The sequence below is a fragment of the Xiphophorus maculatus genome, chromosome 13, assembly GCF_002775205.1.
Source record: "Xiphophorus maculatus strain JP 163 A chromosome 13, X_maculatus-5.0-male, whole genome shotgun sequence".
Lineage (NCBI taxonomy): Eukaryota > Metazoa > Chordata > Actinopteri > Cyprinodontiformes > Poeciliidae > Xiphophorus > Xiphophorus maculatus.
Window position 1 is genome coordinate 542,507 of NC_036455.1, and position 22,981 is coordinate 565,487.

Here is a 22,981-nt window from a genome sequence, read left to right on the forward strand (position 1 = left end):
ATGGTTTATGTTGACCATGAAAACTTATTTGAAAACTTTTTCCACACATGCTATAAAATTTATCCTAAACAATTAAACTATGAAAAAAAAAATCTGAGAGAAAAACATAAAAAATGAAGGCTGGACTTGAGAGTGATGATGAAAAATAAAACCCGAAGATTATCTCCAGCTGTCTAGCTAAGACTTGAAGGTTTTGAGTCAAGATATCACTGTTAAAAAACAACATAGTTCCACCTTAGAAATAGGAAAACCACAGCTTGATGCTGCCGTCTCTGTGTTTCACTGTGGGGGTGTGGGATCGTTTTGGTGATGCTTGGGGAACTGTGAAATTGTTTCTCAAAATTTTAAGTTTAGTTCTAAGAACCACATCTGGATGTTTAATTTGGAAAGAAACCTGTAGAGCTACACAATGTATCAAATTGCAACATCACTGTGTGCAATACTGCAAGTGCAAAGAACTCATTGGATTAAATTTTTGTTATATTAATCTTATACTTATGATTTCTGGTCTGTTTATTCAACCGCCCTGAACGCTCAGACTGCATGGATATTTTAGTGGCTACATATTACACTAAGGACATTAAGATGAAGGAAAAGAATAAAAAAGGGACAGGAAATGTTGGGCTATTTACAATTATTTCCATCATTTTAATATCAGTTGTATCGCATTTCCAGCTTTTCCTGAAATCATGCATTATACTGATAATTTTAGTAAGAACGCCGACTTCAAAAAACACAATGAGTGCTTGCGTTTTTCGCGTCCTTCAGCCAGATGTTTCAGATAAGACACAGACCCTGTGGTCTGCAGACTACTGCACTGTCTGCAACATATGCCACTAATTACATTCAAGTGTTTGTTTTGTTAAGCCCTTTGTGAGCAACTGATGCAATCGCTCAGACCCCACTGGAAATGTCCAAGAGCCAGGATGTGGTATTTTGCAGAGACGAAAATAAATTATAAATATTTTCTTTGTCTAAGTGAAATGCACAAACCGAAGCCGAGTAGATGGGTGTCTTAATCCTGTGGCATGCACCAGTCCTACGAGTAAAACACAATCTGTGATCAAAAGAGATGTCAATACCTTCATCACTGATGCTCTCTACCTGAGCTGTAATCTCACTATCTATAAGACAAGCACTGTGTGCTCAAACACGTCGGTCTTTGATATTGTGTGGATGTCAAACCATCAAACACAATCCGTGGAGGAACATGACATCAGCCACCTCAGATTTTCATAACAGACGAGTTAAAAAAAACAAAAAAACAACAACCGCGTCTGTACTGCGACGTGTACAGTAGGAGCAATGTTGAAACGAACACCCTGTTGTTTACTTGAATAAGAAAATTCCAACATAACCAATCCGATTTGTGTAGACCAAACCAGTCTGAAATTGCAACCACAATAATTTACTGACTTGCTGTGGCTGCAGTGGTCATATCAGTGGTAATCATTTACTCCAAACATGGCGGTTCATAATTTTGAACATTTAAAGGAAGAGCCGCTTTGAACCAAAAATGGCTCAAAGTGGTGAAGAAATCTATTTTCAGAAGAAAACTGGATTAAGGTGTGTGACTTCATAAACACATATGTCTGAATATATATTCTAGGTGTTACCAAGTGGATTTTCAAGATTAGTAAAAATTTATTCAATTAAACAAATAGTTGATTAAGGCTGTACAGTGGCGCAGTTGGTAGCACTGTTGCCTTGCAGCAAGAAGGTCCTGGGTTCGATTCCCGGCCCGGGGTCTTTCTGCATGGAGTTTGCATGTTCTCCCTGTGCATGCGTGGGTTCTCTCCGGGTATTCCGGCTTCCTCCCACAGTCCAAAAACATGGCTGTTAGGTTGATTGGTCTATCTAAATTCTCCCTAGGTGTGAGTGTGTGTGTGAATGGTTGTTTGTCCTGTATGTCTTTGTGTTGCCCTGCGACAGACTGGCGACCTGTCCAGGGTGTACCCCGCCTCTCGCCCGGAACGCAGCTGGAGATAGGCACCAGCAACCCTCCCGACCCCATTAGGGACAAAGGGTGAACAGAAAATGGATGGATGGATGAAATAGTTGATTAGGTTAAGTTTTTAAAATACCTAAATAAAGAAAATGGATTTGATACTTGAGTACATGAGTTTCCATTTGAATTCTATTTGTATTTTTTTAATCAGAATTTCAAGAATAAATGACAATGTTTACTTTGAAAAATAAGGTAAGCAGAATGTTTTGATTAAACAATAAATTGGTTCACTGGAATCTTTAAAGTAGAAAACTCTACAGCAACAAATAAGGGAAAAAAAGGTCATTTTGTCTGACATATATGGCAAAAATGTAAGCATTTTTGCGACTTGGGCTCCACACATTTTTTTTCAAATCATCAATATTTGGAAAACAACTAAAATATTGTGGCCGAATATTGAGTCAAAAGCAAACACTATTAAAAAGTTCAATGTGACACCAAAGGTTTATTTTTCATAGGCTTATGCTTAGATGCACCTGAAAATGAACAAAAATATGAGTTTCAAACTTTACAAACAAGGATAAAACACCAAGCTGAAGTCGTAAACAAGCAATGAAAGCATCTCCTCCCATTGCGAGAAAAGGCTGCCCTTGAACACACACTGAGGATGACCTCCAAGTGGCAGCTTCAGAGAACTTGTTACACCGTTCACAAAGGCTTCAGCTTCAATGCACAATGGAGCCATTTATTTATTATTCAAGGCAAAAACATGCCAGAAAAAACTGGTTTTCCAGCATGGACAGTGATGTGTACAGTTGTATTTTTTTGTCCGTTTTTTTTTTTACCATTAAACACTTCTGGTTTAAGGGTTGTTGGCGTTTAAATACAGATGAAACTGGCATATTACATGATGCTAAAATAACTGATTACAGCGAGCATCACACTGCACTGAAGAGGTGTCGTTTTGTTTCTGTTTGCTCCACTCAGACCTCTGATGGTCACTTTGTGTGTTTTTCCAAATGTATTTATTGGGCTTTTATTTTGACAGCCTGAGCTTCAGTGAGAAATGAGGGTCTGTGTTCCCTACTACAGAACTGAGGGGGATTTCCAGAGTTCCCTCCTAAACAGAAACAGACCTCATAGGGATTACTGTCAAGAGCTACTTTCATTTAAGGCTAAACAGTCGAAGCTAATGTTCAAAAGATTCCTTTAGAAAGCAAGGTTTTGTGTCCGTTATCATTAAAAACGTGCTGTGGAGAAACAATACAGCAGCAGAAACAATGATAAGTCTGTTCTATCAAACTAGACTTATCAAGTGCCACTTAAATCGCAGCTTTGTGTTTTTTTTTTTGTTTTTTTTTTGGCTTTTGCAATTTTTCATTGTTTGGCAAGTGACTTCTTCCAGGTAAGAAATAATACAGTCTGCCAAGGGGTTTTATGGGCTAATCATGAATAAATGGTTAATAGTTGTAATCTTCTCCTTTGACTTTTTGATCAGGAGTTTACGGATTGGTCAAGCATCAACTGGAAATCTCTACAACGGCTACATTCTTTATGAACACACTTCCAGAAATTAAAACTTGTTTCTGGAGAGAGCTGAACTTCCAAAGGTTTCCCTTTGTCACATCCCTGGTCATAACCTTTATGGACAACATTTCTAGGTGGAGTCAAGGTATTGAGGGGATCAATTTTGGTTCTGTTGGCTTAATTAGACTGCAATCTCCAGCTTTTCCTGGAGAAGTTCACAGCCAATTATGAAGCAGCCAGGATGAGAATCAGTACAAAATGTCCAAAAACATTGTCCTGACCCATAAAATAGTGGCCTGTCTTCTCCAGCTTGGACATAAGGTGCTGTTCCAAGTGAAGGAGTTTAGGTATCCCGGGTCTTGTTTAAGAATAGTGGAAAAATGGAGGAGGGGATCGATAGGCGGATTGGTGTGGCAAATAGAGTGATGTGTAAGCTGTACCAGTCTACAAAGACAGAGCTGAGCCAAAATTCAAAGTTCTCGATTCATCAGATAATTTATGCTCCTACCCTCATCTATGGCGATGAGCCCTGGTAGTGACCAAAGGAACAAGATTGTCAATACAAGCGATCAATTCAGTTTCCGCTGCAGGGTGTTTGGGCTCTTCCTTAGAGATAGGGTGAGAAGCTTGATCAATTAGAAGGGGCTCAGCGTTGGGGCTGGCCTGGGAACGCCTTGAGATTCCCCCGCAAGGGCTGGCCCAAGTGGCTGCGAAAGGGAAGTCACGATATCCCTGATTACTCTGCTGCCCCTCTGACTTGAATCCAGATTACGCTCAGGATAATTCATGGATTAATGAAACTTTCCCTCTAAGTTTTTGATCAGAAGTGTATGGATTCTCTTTAAAAAAAAAAACAAAAAAAACCACACACTTTCTGAAATCTGAAAAATTGAGACAATGAAAACTTTTAGTCTTCCACAAAATGTGCCTAAAATGTTGCCCTCTGTCTGGTGTAGTTTTGTGAATAGAATGTAACATTACACCAAAAACATAAATCCATAAGTAATAGTTTAGGAAATGGGCATAAAACTGTTTGCTGACAGGCCCACATGAAATAAAGATGTTATGAAATGAAAACGTGTGGACATGAAAAGGCAGTATAAATTGATAAAAGTTAAATCCAACAAGAGCTGATGCATAAAATAACAAAAGATCCATTAAATGATTTATTTTTTCAAATCACTCGCTCATTTAATGCATATACGCACATCTGCTCTGCAAATTTGCAACATAATTCAAGTTGCAGTCAGACTCCTAAAACCTAGCATCTCCTCATTAATACTTCAGTTGTGATTGAATTCCATAATTAAAAGCTTATTTACACGTGCAAAGCACAAGCTATGAGGGAAGAGAAAAAGAGTGTTGGCCAACAAAGAAAGAGGCTCAGCCTCCATTAGCTGATGGCTACTTTATAACCCTTTCTGCTGCTAAATATGATGTCATTACAGCTTGCACATGAATCAAGAAAGGAAGCTGCACACACAGCTGTCACTTTTCCCCATAACCCCCGCCCCGGTTCGCTGTAAAACGCTGTCCTGGTCACCTTGGGAGGACATCGACTGACTGCAGATATTATCTCCACCGCAAGTGTCAGAAAATAATTACTGAGAGATTCGTCTGTCTTGAAAACCAAACGAGTCAATCTTAGGAAAACAGATTAGGAAGACTAATAATTAGGATGTGATGTTTTGAGAGAGGGGAGAGGTGTGAAAACAAAAATCCCAAATCACATCATTAGTGGTTTTATCAAACTTAAACTGGTTATTACGTATTTAATTAACATGCATGTGTGTTTGATGGCACTGTTAGGTGCATCATACATGGGTAACAGGAGGTGGTTAATGTATTGTTAAGTGAATTCTGAGAAATGAGTTTCATTTGTTTGAATTTTGGAGTCAGTGTTTTAATCTTCTCACTTTAATCATCTGCAATAAAGCGTGTTCTTGGATCTGACCCCCGAGACTTCCTGAAAGGGACATTATCCAGGATGTATATGGTGGCATTAACACATCTCTGCAGTGGGTGTTAAGAGCTTGTTTACTAAAGCAGATTGTACGAAATAGATCAATGTAATTTCATCTTGCTGCAGGCTGCTCATAAATAGAGTAAAATTACACATGAGATGCTGTTAATATAGTTACAGTCAATGAAAGACTGACAAGACTTTCTTTCTCTAACTAAAACACTTTAATTTGAAAGTGTGCTTTTAATGTACTGACAGCATTCAGAATAAATAATATTTAAAACCTTTTTATATTTTTAACTGCATCATATTTGACTTATACACTGCACACAGAGTACCACAATTCACATAAAAAAATGTTTTCTCTTTGCTCATGGCTCTCGGGAAATATGTCCAATAAAGACAGAAAGGCAGCGTATAGACTGAATCTGATCCTAATATATTTTAATGAATAGCTATTTCTTTATTCGGGGATAGTTGCATAATGGCAGGATACGTTTAATTTGTGTCAACACTGACAAAATAAGAGGTACAACAAACACGTAAAAGAAAATAAAGGCTGAAAGTTCTCATATGTGAAAAGTTGACCCGTAACAATTACTAAAAATCAGCCTGCAGATAATAATAATCAATCATTTAACTGACCGTAGCAGCTCCACAAAAATCCTGTCAAGCAGCAGCAGAGTTAAAAAAACAAATGGGATGATCAAATTTGATCAATGTTGTTCCCTTTTTGACAAATAGAGAGAAACAGTAGGAGGGTCGTGTCAGAGAGATGCTGATCAGCCGAAAACTCCCACACAGCTCTTAGGCGAGGTTTCATCAAGATAAAACAAGTGAGGCCAAATGTGAGAGGACAAAAGTTGAGCTGGACTACAGCCTTTAAATTAAAGAGTTACCGTGTGTTTCATGTACCTTCCTGATCTGATGCATTATGCAACCCATTAATTATAAAAATAATTAATGGGTTACCAAACATAACCCATTAATGATCTGTTTAGACAGAATAAGTACTGTACAGTAAGTACTGTAAAGTCTTGAAATTGTATTATCCCACTGTCAGCTGATTTGATGTTTGTCCTAATTATGTTTCTATATGCAAATAAGAGAGCAAAGTTATCTGAAACATCCTGGCACATGATCCATCATGTCTGCCAGGACATCGACTGCAGAATTAACTAAAAAGCAAAGAATCGAGGATCAGCAAATCTTTCTTATTTCTTAACTGGTGTGAAAAGCAAATCAGCATGAAGAATATCTTGTTCCATATTTGTATAATTGTAAAATATTAACATTAGTTTAATATCAGTATTGTATGCATCTTTTTATTTATGCCAGTTCTTAATTTTTATATTTTCGATTATTTGTATAAGTTACAATTTTTATTTGTTTACTTAAATTACAACATACAACTATTGACTGATCTCTATTTGTTTTACTCATTTATTTATTGGCATTCCCACTTATTTAGCTGGTATTTTATAAATTTTACTGCTACCCATTTATTTCATTACATGATTATTTATTTACATATTTACTGACTGACCACTAGCTATTTATTTATGTCGATCAAGTACCCATCAAAAGAAGTTACAACTTCTCAGTTTATTTGAATGTATTTTTTTATTTAATTTATTTTTCATTTATTCCTTTTATTAATTTATTCCCTTTCGTATTGATGTACGAAAGGGGAGCTTACACACTTATGTAATAATATTCTTCATATTTTACAGTCATATATTGGCAACAAAACAGGAACACATTTTAATTATGCAGATCAAGATTTTAACCCAAATCAAAAACTAGAGGCAACAATAAGTAGAAGAGTTTTTAAAAAGCATAAAGCAAAAAGAAGAGAAATTCAGAAGCTGAGGGATCTCACTACCATAAAAAAGTATGAAGATCACAGATTGGTGATGAGGAAAATCCAAGTCATGTGCTAGACCAGGCCTGAAACTATGAACCTTTAAAGTTAAAATGTGAAGCAGCGGAATGTCACAGTTGGTGAAATTGGTAAAACAACAGCTCCCTCTTCAGGGGTTCTGATGAGTTTGGTGGGAGATCTGGATGTTTGCCAGCCTGCCACTGAAACATCTGTCTGCTTATCTATGCCAGATGTTTACATTTGTTGTACCTCCCCGCCCAGATGTGTGTATACCTTTTAAAAGACGGCACAAGTGAAATAAATGCAGCAAAGAAGCTGTAAGAAAATAAGTGAGACAGAAGGCGGGGTTGAGGGGGTGTGTGTGCGTGTGTGTGTGTGAAAAGGGCTGAAGCCGAGTCCCCACCATTGTGTGGGGACACAGTGTCAAGTTTCAAGCAAAACACAGAGCCGGGAGAGAAAATAACAGGAGTTCATGTTACTGTGACTGTCTAGATTTGACAGATAAATGGGGAGCCAATGAAATGTAGAGTTGAGGTTGATTTTTCCACCATGTTTTTAAATTAAAGTGGATAGTGAAAACAGAAATACATGTGGTCGTATTTCTTTTATAGGTAGTAAAATATATATTAAAGAACAATAGTTGGCAAGATAAACTTGGGTCCTGGTCCAGTGTTCTTCGTCACAGTGCCTGCTGCAACTGTAAATACATGCATTTAAGCTCATAATCTTTTGTACACCGGGGTGATTTGTATTTAAAATTATTTTCATTCCATGAAGAAGTTTGTTTCTGATAAGAAATGAGACGTCTGAAGTTTAAAGGCATGTTTGCTGTTGCTATAATATTCATCTCCATCCACAGATTATTTATTACTGTAGATCATGAGCTATTTTCTTGTATCCATGTCCTGATGTTTGACATTTTTTCTTCCTTTTATTGCATCCTGTTATGTCTTTCCCACTTTGAGGAGTATTTAAGAACAAAGTAGAAAGAAAAATGAAGTCTTAACACAAAAGTTATCCACATTTAGTTCATAGAAAGTATTAGGTGGTAAAATGGTGCTAATGATTTATAAAAATAAAATGAGTTCTGGAAACTTTTACCCCAATGAGTAAATGTATTAACTGCAATTTCTCATATTTTACATGACATTTTACATAAATGCAGTATTAGTTCAAGTATTTGTCTTGTGTTGTTTACAGAGCCTTTTGTACTACTTTGGAAAACACCAAGTTGTCTGAGTTTGGTCCAATTTAATGAAAAAATGTCTTTTTTCATTAAAGAGACTTTTTAACATTAAAGAGACAACATTTCATTAAAAAAGTCTCTTTTTATGTTTTTTTTTGCATTTTTTGTTCATCTTCTGTTATGAAAGTGACTGAAAGTTTTCTTATTTCACTTTAGATGATAAGAGTCATCATTTAGTTTTCTTTAGGTTGAATACAGTATTGAATTGAAATCAATCCAGTGCGTTTTGGAACATTAACTTGTTCTGTCAAATGTTTTCCGTACCTCACAGTCACAAAAACATTTGCTTAATAAAAAACATTCTTCATTTTTAGGTCACAAGCTTTCAAATTACACTAAATGTAGAAAATGAGAGACATCAAAAGGAGCCTCTACTTTGCCAAATACAGAATTAGTTTCCTGCACAAGGTAAAGAAACTTTTTAATTTAATGTAAAGTCAGGAAAAAAAATGTAAAGAATTTCTAAAAAAATCCTAAAATGTATGTTTTTCCTATGCCTACAGCTAACTTTGTCCTAACTCTGGCTAAATGGGCCATGGTCAGTCTTTGCACACACAGCTATGCACACAGTCTGGCAGAGCTGGTTTCCATGTCACCCAGAACACTATCAATCATTTCTAATAAAGGCAGCTGAAATGTGGGGAGGGTAACAGGAATCCCCCTGAAACAGGCCAGCGCTGTTGAGAATACCCGAACTTCTCTCTCTTCTCCAGCTCCTCTTCCTCCCTGCACCCCTGCTGGACTCACTTTCTATAATCTCAGGATCTTTCATGCATAGCAAACCTTTCCCCCCCTATACACACTTTGTGCTTGTTTGACATATTTGCCACAGATCAGAGCTGCAGACAGTAAGAGAGAGAAACTGTGTTTATGAAGAGCTGGGAGAGCGTTTTGGTTGGCTTGCTTCTTTGATATTGCCTAATTCAGGGAGGCATTCTCATATATAACAAACGCTGGACTATGCAGCCTGTTTCTTTCTCAATAAGCTCTAATACATCTGAAAGCTCTGATTTCTATCTGTCACATAAACAGTATCAAATCAAAGTATATCTGCTTATGAAACCCAGCTAACAACCATGAAAGGTAGATGAGTCTAAGCAGAAATATATCCAACTTCACTCAAGGTTTTAGTAAACAAAAACCCTTTCAAACACCAACATCCAGTCTTAAATACATAATGTGTTGGATTTAAACATCACATTGCCTCAGTTTTCTGTTATATATCAAAGAAATTGCTATGCATAATATGTCATATATAGGCAAAGACTGAATGCAAAGTCTAGAAAAGCATTGCCAACAGCTGCAGGGAAGTGTTTGTTGTAAATGTGAGCACATGACATGGAGGGAAAATGGTTTTATGGCTGCACCAGGAATTTTATGGCACAAATAGAGAGTGTGTTAGATGTATATTTTAGCTCTGTCGTATATTTATATATTTATTGTTGCTGGTCAAATAACAGCATTCACATGCCAGTATTTCCTTTAACATTATAGTTAAATATCAGTATCTATATAACACCAGATCACAACAAGTGACTTAAAGTTGCCTTTACTGTAGAACAAGTCCATAACTTTGGTGTCTACGTACATTAGTCTTCTCTTCTCTTTGCATCATTATATAACATACACTAGGCTTGTGTCACCAGCACAATAAAAATTCTACTCTTTCAAAATAACTAAAATACTTTTCTTGTAGTTTAAAGTCATGTTAATAAAATGCCAGAGAAAGTTATGGAGTGAGTAGAGATGTCTCTGACTTTCTAGAGTCCCATATGGCTTGATGTTTTAACATGTAATACCCATTGAGGATCTTTAACCCCAATGGGTTAAAGATCTATTGAGGTTCTTTAACCCATTGAGGTTAAAGAGGGGACCCCACGTGGGCCTTTTACTCTGCGCACAGTTCGGGCAGAGTTGCATTGACCTCACAGGCACTTTTATTAGCTTTTTTTTTCATGGTTTGGGGAACCGACAGGCTGACATCCTATTGACAGGCTATTGATTCCCCATTGTCCGACCGTGACATCTGCTGCGCTCTTCCTGAGTGTTGCACTAAGACTGCAAGAGGATTATACAAAATTAAATTCTTCCTAGTAAAAATTTATATTTCAAATATCTACAATGGCATTCTATCTATCCACAAGTCACATTTCAACTATGTCGAACATAGCTTTTTTCTAGCTAAAAATAAGGGATTTAAGACAATTATATTATCTTCATATCATATAATATCAAGAAAATATTAATTAAAAACTTAAACACCAATATTGATTAAGATAATAATTTTGTCCATGTCTCTGTGTAGTTAAAAGTGCTTTAGATTTTGACATGTTTACAGAGATCATGTATTGAAAGCCTCCACTACAGACTATGTATAACTTCAGTACAGCTTTATCTTCCAACCCGTAACAACATATTGATGCAGCTGGTCTCCAGCATGGTGGGACATGAGCAACAGACATCTTTTCCCCTCACTCAGACACTAAACTGTGACCAAAACTGGTTTCTTTCAACACTGACAAAGGGGTTCCAGGAAGAAATGTCAGGATACCCCCATCCAGACTTGATACATTGTACAATAACTTGTAAGAGAGGTTGGTTTTAAATTACAGTACCTATGGGACTCAGTGAAATTACTAATATAATCTAACACTAACTTTGTAGTTAAGTGTGGAAGCAGAAATGCTATTGTTTAATTTGAACTTTAATTTACCTCAGTGTTGTAATTATAATTTTTAATTTGTAAAATCTTCCTGTCAGATTCTTGTTTAAACAACTCAAGAAGACTAAGCTAATAAGTCATTCTACTGAACTTTTGAGGTTCGGTAACTTCGTACTGTAAACAGGATAAACCATTCTAATGAAACTGGGATTGCTTGGTTCAAACCACAGCAGTACTTTGTGTTGGTCTATGACATATCTAAAAAAATAAAGAAAAGAAAAAAAAGAGAAGAAATGCACCAATCTCGCAGCTGCAATGTGAAAACATGAAAAACATCAAAGGGCACGAATACTTTTGCATGATACTGCATGTTATTAAATCTTTGTTTTGTTTTTCTGAGGACGATAAGTGAGCGAGATATCTATTGTACCAACTCCTCTCTCCTTGTACATCTAAATAATCCCTTTTTTGTAGACACAAAACCACACCAACACGTTCTTCTTAAGCCATTTAAATCCTGCACACAATCTCCTGCACTAACTACAGGGTATTATTTATTGAATTTGCTTTAAGCACTCGGTCATGAATGGATAACAATGGATGATGAAGCCATTATGGTTGAGCAATATTACTGAGAGCCACACTTATGGTCAGCAGGTTTTAGTTGGCTTTCTATAAAAATAAACTCAAACAATCACTCAAAGATTAGACACAAAAAACAAATGACTAACTGAAAATGTGAAGTTTTTAACAACTAGCAGACAGTTACAGCTTAGGCCCTCGGGTAAGAGAAGAGATGTGACACGATTTAGCTGTAGACAAACACACTTAATATGTCAGTGTATGTTACTACTGTATGTGTTTGCACAGTCCAAACAGTGAACCAGATATCAATGTTGTTTTCCTTTGTATTTGTCCTTTCCTGTTGTGCGAACAGTGAGCGCTCCTCCATTTAGGAAACAGACAGATTTGTTAACGTTCTGATACACAAGCAGCCTCTTTCTGTCATGCACCTCTTATGATGCACTGTAAAAAAATAGAAATTACCCCCCCTCCCTTACTGTCTTTTAGCCATTAAATTAATGATAAGGTCACACAAATCTTCAATATCAAAGAAAGCAAAGACAAAAACACACCCCTCTTTCCTGCTTTTCCACTAAGCCCATTTCTTTTAAATCTAATAAGCATTTTCATGCCAATCACCCCTGGGAGATGGAATATGCACCGACAAAAAGCCACCTCAAACACTTCTGCTCCTATAAAATTGGAAATTACATTAGATTATATATGTAAACAAAGATGGATGCACGGGGGAATAGCAATGATTTCTACTTGGACCTACCAAGTTAACTTAATAAATGCACCAAGAAATCTGATTTAAAACGCCTTTCAGCTGCCATTTTCCCCCCAACATTGCCATAAAATAAAAGGATTTTCACATCATCTAAGCAAAGTATCTTTGAGTTGCACTGACTCTCTCGTGACCTTACCAAGTGAGTGAGCATTAAAATCTACTTATTACAATATTTGAAGGACATCTATGTGTCACTCATGCTGATTTATAATCTACACAAGAACCTTCTGCGGTAGTCAGAACTTCTGCATAACAGCTAGAAATGCTAATCATATATCTTTTATCTGTCCATGTATTAGAAATCTTCAAAGAATATTTTAAGACTTGAGATGTAAAAAAATTATGTTGGGCACACATTTTTTCCAATCCAAGTTATCCCAAGTAGCTGGAAATTACACTTTCTTTCCAGTACTAAAAGTTGGACAGTTGTTAAAATTGAATTTTAATCCAAAAGTACAAATAATAATAAAAAAATTCTGACTGATGAGACAAGAGTTGCTCAAATTATTTATGGAAACAGAAAGTAGACCATACAGGAAATGCCTTCTAAAATATAATTTATATTTAAAATTTTGCATGCTGTTTTCAAACAAAAACATTATTTCACATTCCAGGGTTTCTGTTATAAGCCTGGCGGGCCACCAGGCTTTACTTGTGCCCCCACCAGGCTTAGCATTCTTAATTTATTTTAGTTTTTTTTAAATGATTGCCTCTTTAAAAGACTTTATATTTGGTGTTTGGGTATTAATCTTCCAGTCTTCCAATAACACATAACCATCAAGTGATATTTTCAAATCTCCTGTCAACTATAAACATGTTTTACCTCAAAAACATGGCGGGCAGCTGCATGACTGCAATAGCAACCCGAGCACCAGGCTTAGCAAGTTTTCTGGGGGAAACCCTGCATTCTGTTTCTACTATTAAATTGTGGAAATTTTAATATTGATTTTTATTCCTATATCACAGCCCTCATGCCATCATATTTAAGGTTTAAATGTGTGGGTTGAGTGGGAGGATATCTACATCTGAGCAGACTGAATAAATTATATATACGTATATAAACTATAAAAATAAAGAAATACATGTGTGATTTATTCAGAGTCCATGTATTCTTCTTAGATTTTCTTTTATCTCTAATGTAGACATATGAGGACAATGGACAAGCCAGACTGTGAGAGGCAATGGTTTTATTCATTCAGATGAAGCGATGGTAAAGCGTCTGAAAGAAAACTGTTTTCACATAGTGTGAGTTTATTGAGGAAAAGAGCTGCAGGGCAGAGAAAGGGGCCTTCAGTGAATGTATGTGTCAGAGTGATGTATATAAGTCCCGATTTGTTCCTACTTCGTATGAAATAAGAGATGAAAGTGAATGATCTTCCTTGCTGCTTTCTGCCTTTTAATAAGCCTTTTGACTGACACGTGTGCATGCTCCAAGACTGTGTCCTAGATTTTCAATGCAGGTAAGGGGCTCCTTTATGTATTCCGACCTTTGAAATGAGAGTGAAGACTTATAAACCCATCTGGATCAGTAGACTGATGGATAGAGTGTCCATTTAATGCAAGCCTCAGGCTGTACATCATATACAAACACCAGTAAAACAGAGTCTAGTTAATCCTCTACGCTGGTGAAAAAATCTTTCAAACTTATACGAAGCACATATTTACATATAATCACTTTAGCCAGCACATTGTATCTAGTTTTCTAAATGTTTGCACAAAAGTCAAATATAGTCTAAAACTTCTATTTCTCAAATATTGAGTTTTTTCCTGTGCCATTGCGCATTATGTTCATACGTTACATTCACTTGAAAACTATGGGGGTACATGTAATATCTGCAGCCTGGATTTCTTTATTGTGTTAGTATGCAGGTGGTGTTGCTTGGGTCTGTTTTTCTTTTGTATGTACATGATTTTCCTTGAACTCAGCCAATCCCTTTTATAGGTGCTATGCTTGCAGCTCAGCATGGTTTCTCCTGGTGAATGAAACAAAAAGGAAGATGTAGACAAACTCATAAATCTAGACTAGACATGGTAAGGACAGGCAGACAATATGAGCTTATATTTATATATATAATCTTTCTGATATTCATTCAGAAAGAGTGAATATCAACACAAAGCAGAATATCAACACAAAGCAGAAACTAAAATCCCACCACATAAAAAGGCACGTATGCTCAGATTGAGTTCACTTTATAGCCCTCTTATTGAAAACCAAACAATTGCACCTTCATTTGCCAACACAATTGTTACTAACTGGTTTAAAAAGGAGTTCAGAACTTTTTAGATACATCAATATATCATATATTTAAATCAATGGAATAGATAAAGTGATAATGTAGTAGTCACAATTCAAGAAATACTTACAGGCATGTACTTTTATTACACAGAATAGCCCATTGTACCCAAATGCACGTAAGACAGGAGGAATATCCAATTGATACAAAAATATTTCAAACCTGTCTGGTTCGTCTACTACCGATGACCTCAAAATATCCAGGCAGGATGATCAAGGAGGGAGATTAGTGAACAACGCGAGACATCATAACATTAATTCGCAGTTCCTTAATATGCGCAACAAGCGGACTTCTGCAATTCAAAATAAACAACACAGAAACGTCACAAAATATTCCCTTCACTTGACCTTTCATGTGACAAGTGTGGACTTGTTCAAGTGAGTCATATGTTCTGGAATTGCCCAAAGGTTTTAATTTATTGGAAAGATATTTGTGAAACTTTCAAATACTAAAAGAAAAAGAGCAACATGGAACATAGTAAAGAATCGCATATGTCTGCCTACAGGCAAGAAGATTTTACTCAGCTAGAGACAACAAATAGTCCCAACTTGTAGAGTCATTTGTAGGATGTTACAATAGGATGTTCCGGATAAGCGGAAGAAGATGGATGGATGGATGGATATGAAGCATTTGAAGCTGGAGAACATAAGATTTTCACAAAAAACAGAACAAAAAGTTTTATAAATATGGCAGACACTCAGTTATTTTAAATGCCACATAAAGTATGATGGTGGAAATTAGAGCTAATTTTTGAATCATAACGCAATAAAAGAATTTTATTTATTATTTTATACTTCTAAAGTTTCTATTTGTGCTATTAGTATTATTTTTTGTTATCAGAGTTTACATTCTCTCTGGATGTAAGTGTAACTGTGTGTGTATGTTTATGTAATTGGGTGGTTGTGTGTGGATGTGAATCGGTACTGTTAACGGTACCATTTGTATCATACTCCTTATGACTTGTACATTATAGATGTCTAATTTACTGAAATATTTGATATATGAAATATATAGATGGTGTAAATGGATATACGCTGTTTACAACTTCTGCTGTATGTTAAGTTAAAAAATGTTTGTCACTGTAAGACATTAAGTCAGACACACGACTATGAATGTATTTAAATAAGGCTTCTAAAATGTGCTGTATCCTAGTAGTGCATCATAAAAATAAAAAGAAAGAAAAATCACGCAAAATCTAAGGAGGAGAATTATGTACTCTGGAGTCTGGTTCACCCTCGGGCATTATTTCCATATGCCTGAGGGTGCCACAGTCACCTGTTCAAAAAAAGTAATATGCAAGTGTAAAAACGGTGGTAATGACCAGTCATCACACTGTTCAGGAAGGAGAGGATTTTGTTCCCCCAAGATGACAGTTTTCTTTGTGTGAAATGTGCAGAACAAACCAAGAAGATGCTGGCTGAAGCTGGTAAGAGTGTGTCATTATCCACAGCAAAACGACTCCTCTACTTACACTCAGAGGAAATAGCCATTATTACAAAAGAAACATAAAAGGACAGATTGCAATTTAGAAATAAGCTAAAGGATAAAGACCCTAATTTTTGCAGACATGTCCTCTGGTCTGATGAAATTATAACTGAAATGGTTGACCATAATGACTAAAGGGGGAAGCTTGAAAGTGTGAGAATCCCCTCACAATGATGAAGCACAGCAGTGGCAGCTTCATGCTGAGTGGGTGTTTTGCTAAAAGAGGAACTGGTGCATTTTACCAAAGAGATGGTATCACAAGCAGAGACCATTATGTGGAAATATTGAAGCAACATCTAAAGACATCAGCTAGGAAGGTTAAAGTACAGATGGGTCTTCTGAATGGACAATGACTAAACATGCAGCCAGAATGGCTAAAATGTGGATAAATTACAAATAAATCAACTTTTTGGGGTGGTGATCACAAAGATTAGATTACAGTAGGGAGTAAGGTTGGGCAATATGGACTTAAAGGTTTATCATAATATTTTGTGGTACTATTGTGATAATTTATAACTTCTTTTTAGGCAACCTTAAAGCTGTGACTTCATGGCACAGCAGTCAGCCCCACAAACACATACATTACAACACATTTGTAATTGGCTTGTTTAGGACGCCAGTCACATAAAGTGTGATTTATATCAACAAACTCCTCACAGTAATTACATTTAATATTTTATAATGTATTGATATTTATTGATTCAAGTATATTGAACAGATATTGGGGAATATACTATAACTAACAATCCTGATAATAAAGACAGTTTTGTGGAATTTATCATAACAATCAATCGAAAATTCTTATGATAAGAAATATATCACAATAAATGACAAACAATATGATAAACCTCTACCTCTAGCAGTGAGGGAACAATGTTATAGCAATTTACAGAGAAGCTTAAAGAACAATACTGACATGTTTGGCCCAAGTCAAACGGCTTAAAAAGTAGTTTTAAAAAATCCCTTCACTCAAGACCTTTTTTAAATGATCCTTAATGACATAAAACAGAAAATGTTTAATCTCAAGTTAATTTTTGATTAATTAATTATATAGATTTTAACAAATTATTTTTAATCACAATTTATTTATATTTTTTTACATGCAAAAGTCCTGAGTGGGAACCTTTGTTGTGCGTTTCTGGTTTGCCTGTAAATCTGACGCACAAGCATCATCTGCAGACAAAGTGATGGATGAAAAAGCCCCTTCTCCTGACCCACACGGGGTTCATTTTTGCTTCAAATAATTATCTGATAAGATAAAAAAAAATAAACATTTGTTGTTGAGCTAATATGTAAGTGTATTTAATACTTTATCAGTAAAAAGGGGTTTATTTTGTCTACATATGGTTTTCTTTTTAAATGCATTTAATTTTGATTAATAAATTGCAGACCCTGCAATTAACTTGATTAAAATTTTTAATCAAGTCCCACCACTAAATAAAAATACTGTAAGACATATAAATCATACATAGCATCTCTGCATTAGTTGTTTAAAAAAAATATCTAATTTTTCAAAAACAAATGACCCTAGGATTAATTATGGAGACATGTTTAAAATGCAAATCATTATAATGAGAGAGGAGAATACACAAAAGAAGGTCAGTAGGAGCACAGATAACCCTTCTCTCACACACAGAGTCCAGTGGGTTTCCCCTGAATTGATGTTGCTGTATGCCACTAATGAGTGGAGGGAATATACAAGATCTCACTGCTCCAAGCTACTCGCTTGGTCTTGTGTGTGTGTGCAAATCAGAAAATGCGTTATTTTCGAGAGAAGTTTGACTCTGCTCACATCTACACATTTGCAGGAGCACATGAATTTGTATGAAACTATGTGTCAAATTGCCAAATAATTTGTACAAAGGTTTAGCAATAACAGCCAAAAGGACTTTCAGAGTTGCTTTAGGGCTGACTTTTTTTCCCAACCCTTACTTCTTTCCTGTACTCCTTCAATCTTTTTCTTATGTTTTTTTTTGGGTTTCATAAAGATTGTTCTTTCAGATGTAGCCTGAAGTCATCAGAGGGATTAGGAGAGAGGAATGAAGCATCTGAGCTCTGTCACATGTAAGTATCAGGTGATGTGTTTCCCAGTAGATCCATTAGGTCATTTTTCTGGCAGTGGTACAACACAATATGTCTATGTTACCATCAGATTTCTGGGTCACGGGGAACTTTGTCAGTAAATATTTTTTACTGAAGCAAAAAGAACAAACAAACAAAAAAAAATTAAGCTGTATATCTTGGAAAGAAACATTATTTTAAATACAAAGAAAAAAAAAGCTAATTAAGCACAAATGTCCTCATGTGCTATACAAATAAACTTAATTGCCTGATCGATTGATTGATTGATTGATTGATTGATTGATTGATTGATTGATTGATTGATTGATGTGGTCTTGAAGTCAAATAAAATTTCAAATTATTCTGATGTAATAATTTTAAAGAGTGTTCTTCAGTTTTTCTTATTCATCTTCAAGCCCGAATCAGCCAAAAAGGACCTTGTCTTCTCAAATCAACATAGTACGTACTGCACAGAGGTTGACCAAAAAACTTTCATGAGTTGCTTCCAAACCACCAACATATTGGCCATCACCAAAGTTTGCTCAACCAGTTTTTCTAAGGATTGTCTATGAAAGTTAGGGGCTGGTTTTGATGAACAGAAGCTTTATGATCAGACTGATGAAGGAAACCTCCTCCCTCAGTTTTCAGATTTCGATCAGAAATATGTTAATGACGATGCCTATTATTGTATTAAGTTATAAGGTCGTGTAATGCTTGTGGGCTGATTCTTATCATCCTATCCACATAATATGAAGTTCCTAGCAACCTTTCCTTATCCTCTGTCCTGTCTTCTGTTTAGTAGACAAGTGTTTGTGCTTGGAATAGTGTTTACTGATGCTGCTCATAATGATAATGGAGGTCACCAGCATGAGTTACCCTAACTGCTCCTGCCTCTTCCTTTGCCCTCTGTACACACTCATTCTGCCAATAAATGCCACAAACTTTGAAGGCTACCAAACATGGGCACCTATTTTATCCCCAGGCAGCTTGATTATAAACCTCAGACACACCAAGACACTTCCACAGACACCTTCAACCCCTCCTTTCTCAGGAGACTAATATTCGCTCTGGGGGAGTGTAGATGTGTATTTCAGTGAGAGTGTAAGTGTGTGTGTTCTAGATGAAGGTGCTCATAAAACCTCTGGATGGAGAGGCTTGTAAAAGCTGGTCCAATCACCTGTCGACCATAATATGAGCAGAAAGGTGCAGGACAAAGGATGAGGCCTTCAACTCAATATTTACCAAAATGGCCCTTTAATTCCAATTCTCCCTTCATAATGTCCTCTTTCCCTTTATCCTTCATCTGCATTTTTGGGTTTTTTGCTTAACTGTGCAAAAATGAATCCCTTTATCCAGAAGAAATGCTGTTATATAATTTCCTTTCAAGGACACACAGGATTTGTAAGTTACTTTGTGTAAAACATGTAAACTGCATCACCACTGCAATTCTGTAAAAAAGCAACAATTTGATCAATTTTGTGTATCTTTAGATGCACTGTTTCTGATCATTAAATAACATCAGACAAATAAAGGGAAAATGCAATTTTTAATTATCAGGCAAAATAGCTTTTGATATCAACTCATGCACACTGTACATGAAAAATGAGTTGTCCTCTTATTGCATTGGCAGGACAAACTGCCCTTGAGTGTCTGTGATTATTGGCAGTGAGTCTTTTATGTTGCTGTGTTGGATTTTACCTACTGAATTGTTTTTGCACTGAAGGGCAGGTTCCAGGTCTTGGCCAGTTTCAGGATTTAAATAATTTAAGCCTTTGACTACTTCAATATAACACCCTCCTTTAATCTTTCTACTTTATTAGTTGTTATGAAGGGGACTTGCTAGTGTGATGTGGATCACTGTACTGCTTCTAAACCCAGTACCATTTCAGCTTTATGTCATGAACTGATGCTGTAGTTCAAGGATTTTCCAATAGAGAGCAGAATTCCTCATTTCATCAATCATATCAAGTTTCCCAAGTCCTAATGCAGCACAACAGCCCTAGACCATCACACTACCCCCACCATGTATCTCTGTTGTTTTGCAGACATGATAGTGAAAGATTTAACACATCTCTAGACCATTAGCACCACAATAGATAAAGATAAATTAAAAAAAATAATAAAATAAAAAAAATCCACTACTGAGGCAATCAAAACAAGTCAAAGCAGGAATGGATTACCTTTGTTTCAGGTTTTTCTTGGCAATGAAAGAAGTGTTATAGAAGGAGTGGAAGGTCTGCATCAGATTAGGATCATTTCTGAGTAATCCATTGCATGGGAGGATGTGACATCGAGCATGAAGAGCAAGACACAAAAAATAAAAACAGCAGAGAAGAGAGAGGTAGCAAAGGAAGTGGAGCAAAAAGGAAGAACCACCTGGTACTTGTTCCTGCTCAGCCATGTTGACAAGTTCATACAAAAACTTGTCAATTAGACATCCTGGATCTTTCCGGATGCATCCCAATTTTTTAATAAGAATTTATTTGCATCTCTAAATCCTGCTCACATGAAAACTACAACTTAAGAATGTGCCTGGTACTTTATGCATCAGGGAAAGACAAATCCATTTGAAATCAAGTCAAATTTGCCTAAAACACAAACGAAAAGTCTGGAAATGATAAAGTGTGTCAAATATAATAATGTGTAATTTCTGATTGCAAAACACAGAGTTGAACTATTTTATATTTGATTCATTTTTGTTTTAAGCACAGTCTCTTGTGGTTCTAGCTCTGCCAACACAAGCTTGAGCAATCTGTGCATCACATAATGAACTGTCAGTGAATTTTGTAATTCCCCAAAAGGCAGAGAGGGGAAAAAAGCTAGAAAGTTGTTTGAAATGAAAATGACCCTCCATCTAAGAACAAATCTAGATGGGGAAGTTTGGGTTCTCTCCATAAGTGATTTTAGGATTTGACCTTTAGTGTGCTCTGCTCTTATTACGTAACCGTCAGTGGCTCTAGGCCAGAACAATGGTTACAATGTGCCTAGTCCAGTTTTTAGCCCTTCCAGAATAAGATTTTTGAACAACAGCTGACATAACAAGTATTCATGATAATTTATGATCTACAATTGATGTGGATTGAAATGCAACACCTAGACTACACCAGTCTTCTCTGTGGAAAAAACCAGCATGTATCTCAAAGATCAAGATGCCTGGACTCCTGAGCTGCACTCGTTCCACCTGTCTGTGTGTTGTCATGCTGCTCACGTCTTTGTGGCAATGCTCAAAGGAGCCGCAAGCGAGGGAACAAATTGATGGACAGTTTCAGCCAACCAACGTGCCAATTGTCACTTGGCATTTGAATCAAGGTTGGCTGGGTTTACTCACAACTGTCTGCGGTCAAAAGTTTAAAAACATAAGCAACCCTGAATTATAAAACCGTGAAATGAATGAAATGCACCCCTCTGTTCATGATCCAACTGTATCAGCTTGGAATCGTGTGTTCGGGCTACAAATTAATTATTAAAACCTCCAGAGTGTGTAAAATTACAGACGCATTTGCATGCTTAATTGGAAATGTTCACGTATGTCGCTCTACTGTCGGAGGACCTTCATGCATATTAAGAAATTAATTACAAACTACTTCTTGCTTGTGCTGAAAGGCAAACTGGAAAACAGACAAAAACAAACTCTGCCTTCTCTAGCATGTGGGTTACACATTTCAACGAGGCTTTGGTGCCAAAACCTGACAGGTTTTAGCTAAAGATCGCTCAGATAAACAACATGTGTCTGCCTCACATTGTTTATCCCAACTGATTTCATATGGGGGTGTAAGTTAGCCACACACCCTACTGTAATGCCAGCACACAGCTCCGCAGCAGGCAAACATCTTTCTCTGCCAGTCAGAGGGAAGAAAAATATAGTCACACACACACAAAGCAAGCAGGGGGAGAGGGAAGACAAAGGAAGAGAGGGAGGGCTAGGGTGTGGAGGAAACATCATGGGGGAACGAAGGGGGAAATGAGCGGGAAAGCAGGGATGGAGAAAGCAAGATTGAATAGCGAGAGCCAAGGGAGGTGAAAACAGAAAAAAAGAAGGAAGGAGAGAAAGAAGGGTTGGAAAGCTCATGCAGTCATTTGATCGAGAGGAAACAAAGTAAGGGGAGATGAAAAAAATAAAGTAATAAAAAAGAAAGCAGAAGGATTAGACAGCGAGACGAAAAACAAGTTCACTTGAATGAAAGAGGAGCAGCTGGGGGTTTTCATGTTGCTTCAGAAAAACCCAGATCCTGCATTTACATAATAATCTACAGCAGTTTTCTTTAGCTATACATGAATCAACAAATGAACATTATGGCCAGGGAAGACTAACACCCAACCAGTTGCAAAAAAAGTTTAAGATGATGCAAATGCAATAAAAATCTGCAGAGAAATCCACTCCTGACAGGAAACGTTTGATTCTTAGCTTGATCTGCTGGTCATACAACTCAGAAATCTTTTTTTTTTTTTCCAGTCAGCAAATGTATCGTACCAAAGTGGCATTGGTCAGGCTAACCACAACACATGGATGGTGTTTGGTGGAAAGAAGACTGAAAGTTATTTTTGGATATTATTAC

General features: G+C 36.5%; 1 protein-coding gene across 2 annotated transcripts in view; it reads right to left on the reverse strand.

Moving 5' to 3' along the window:
- The window catches only part of znf704 (zinc finger protein 704), a 66,138-nt gene that overhangs the window by 21,687 nt on the left and 21,470 nt on the right, over positions 1-22,981 (reverse strand). The window lies entirely within an intron of this gene.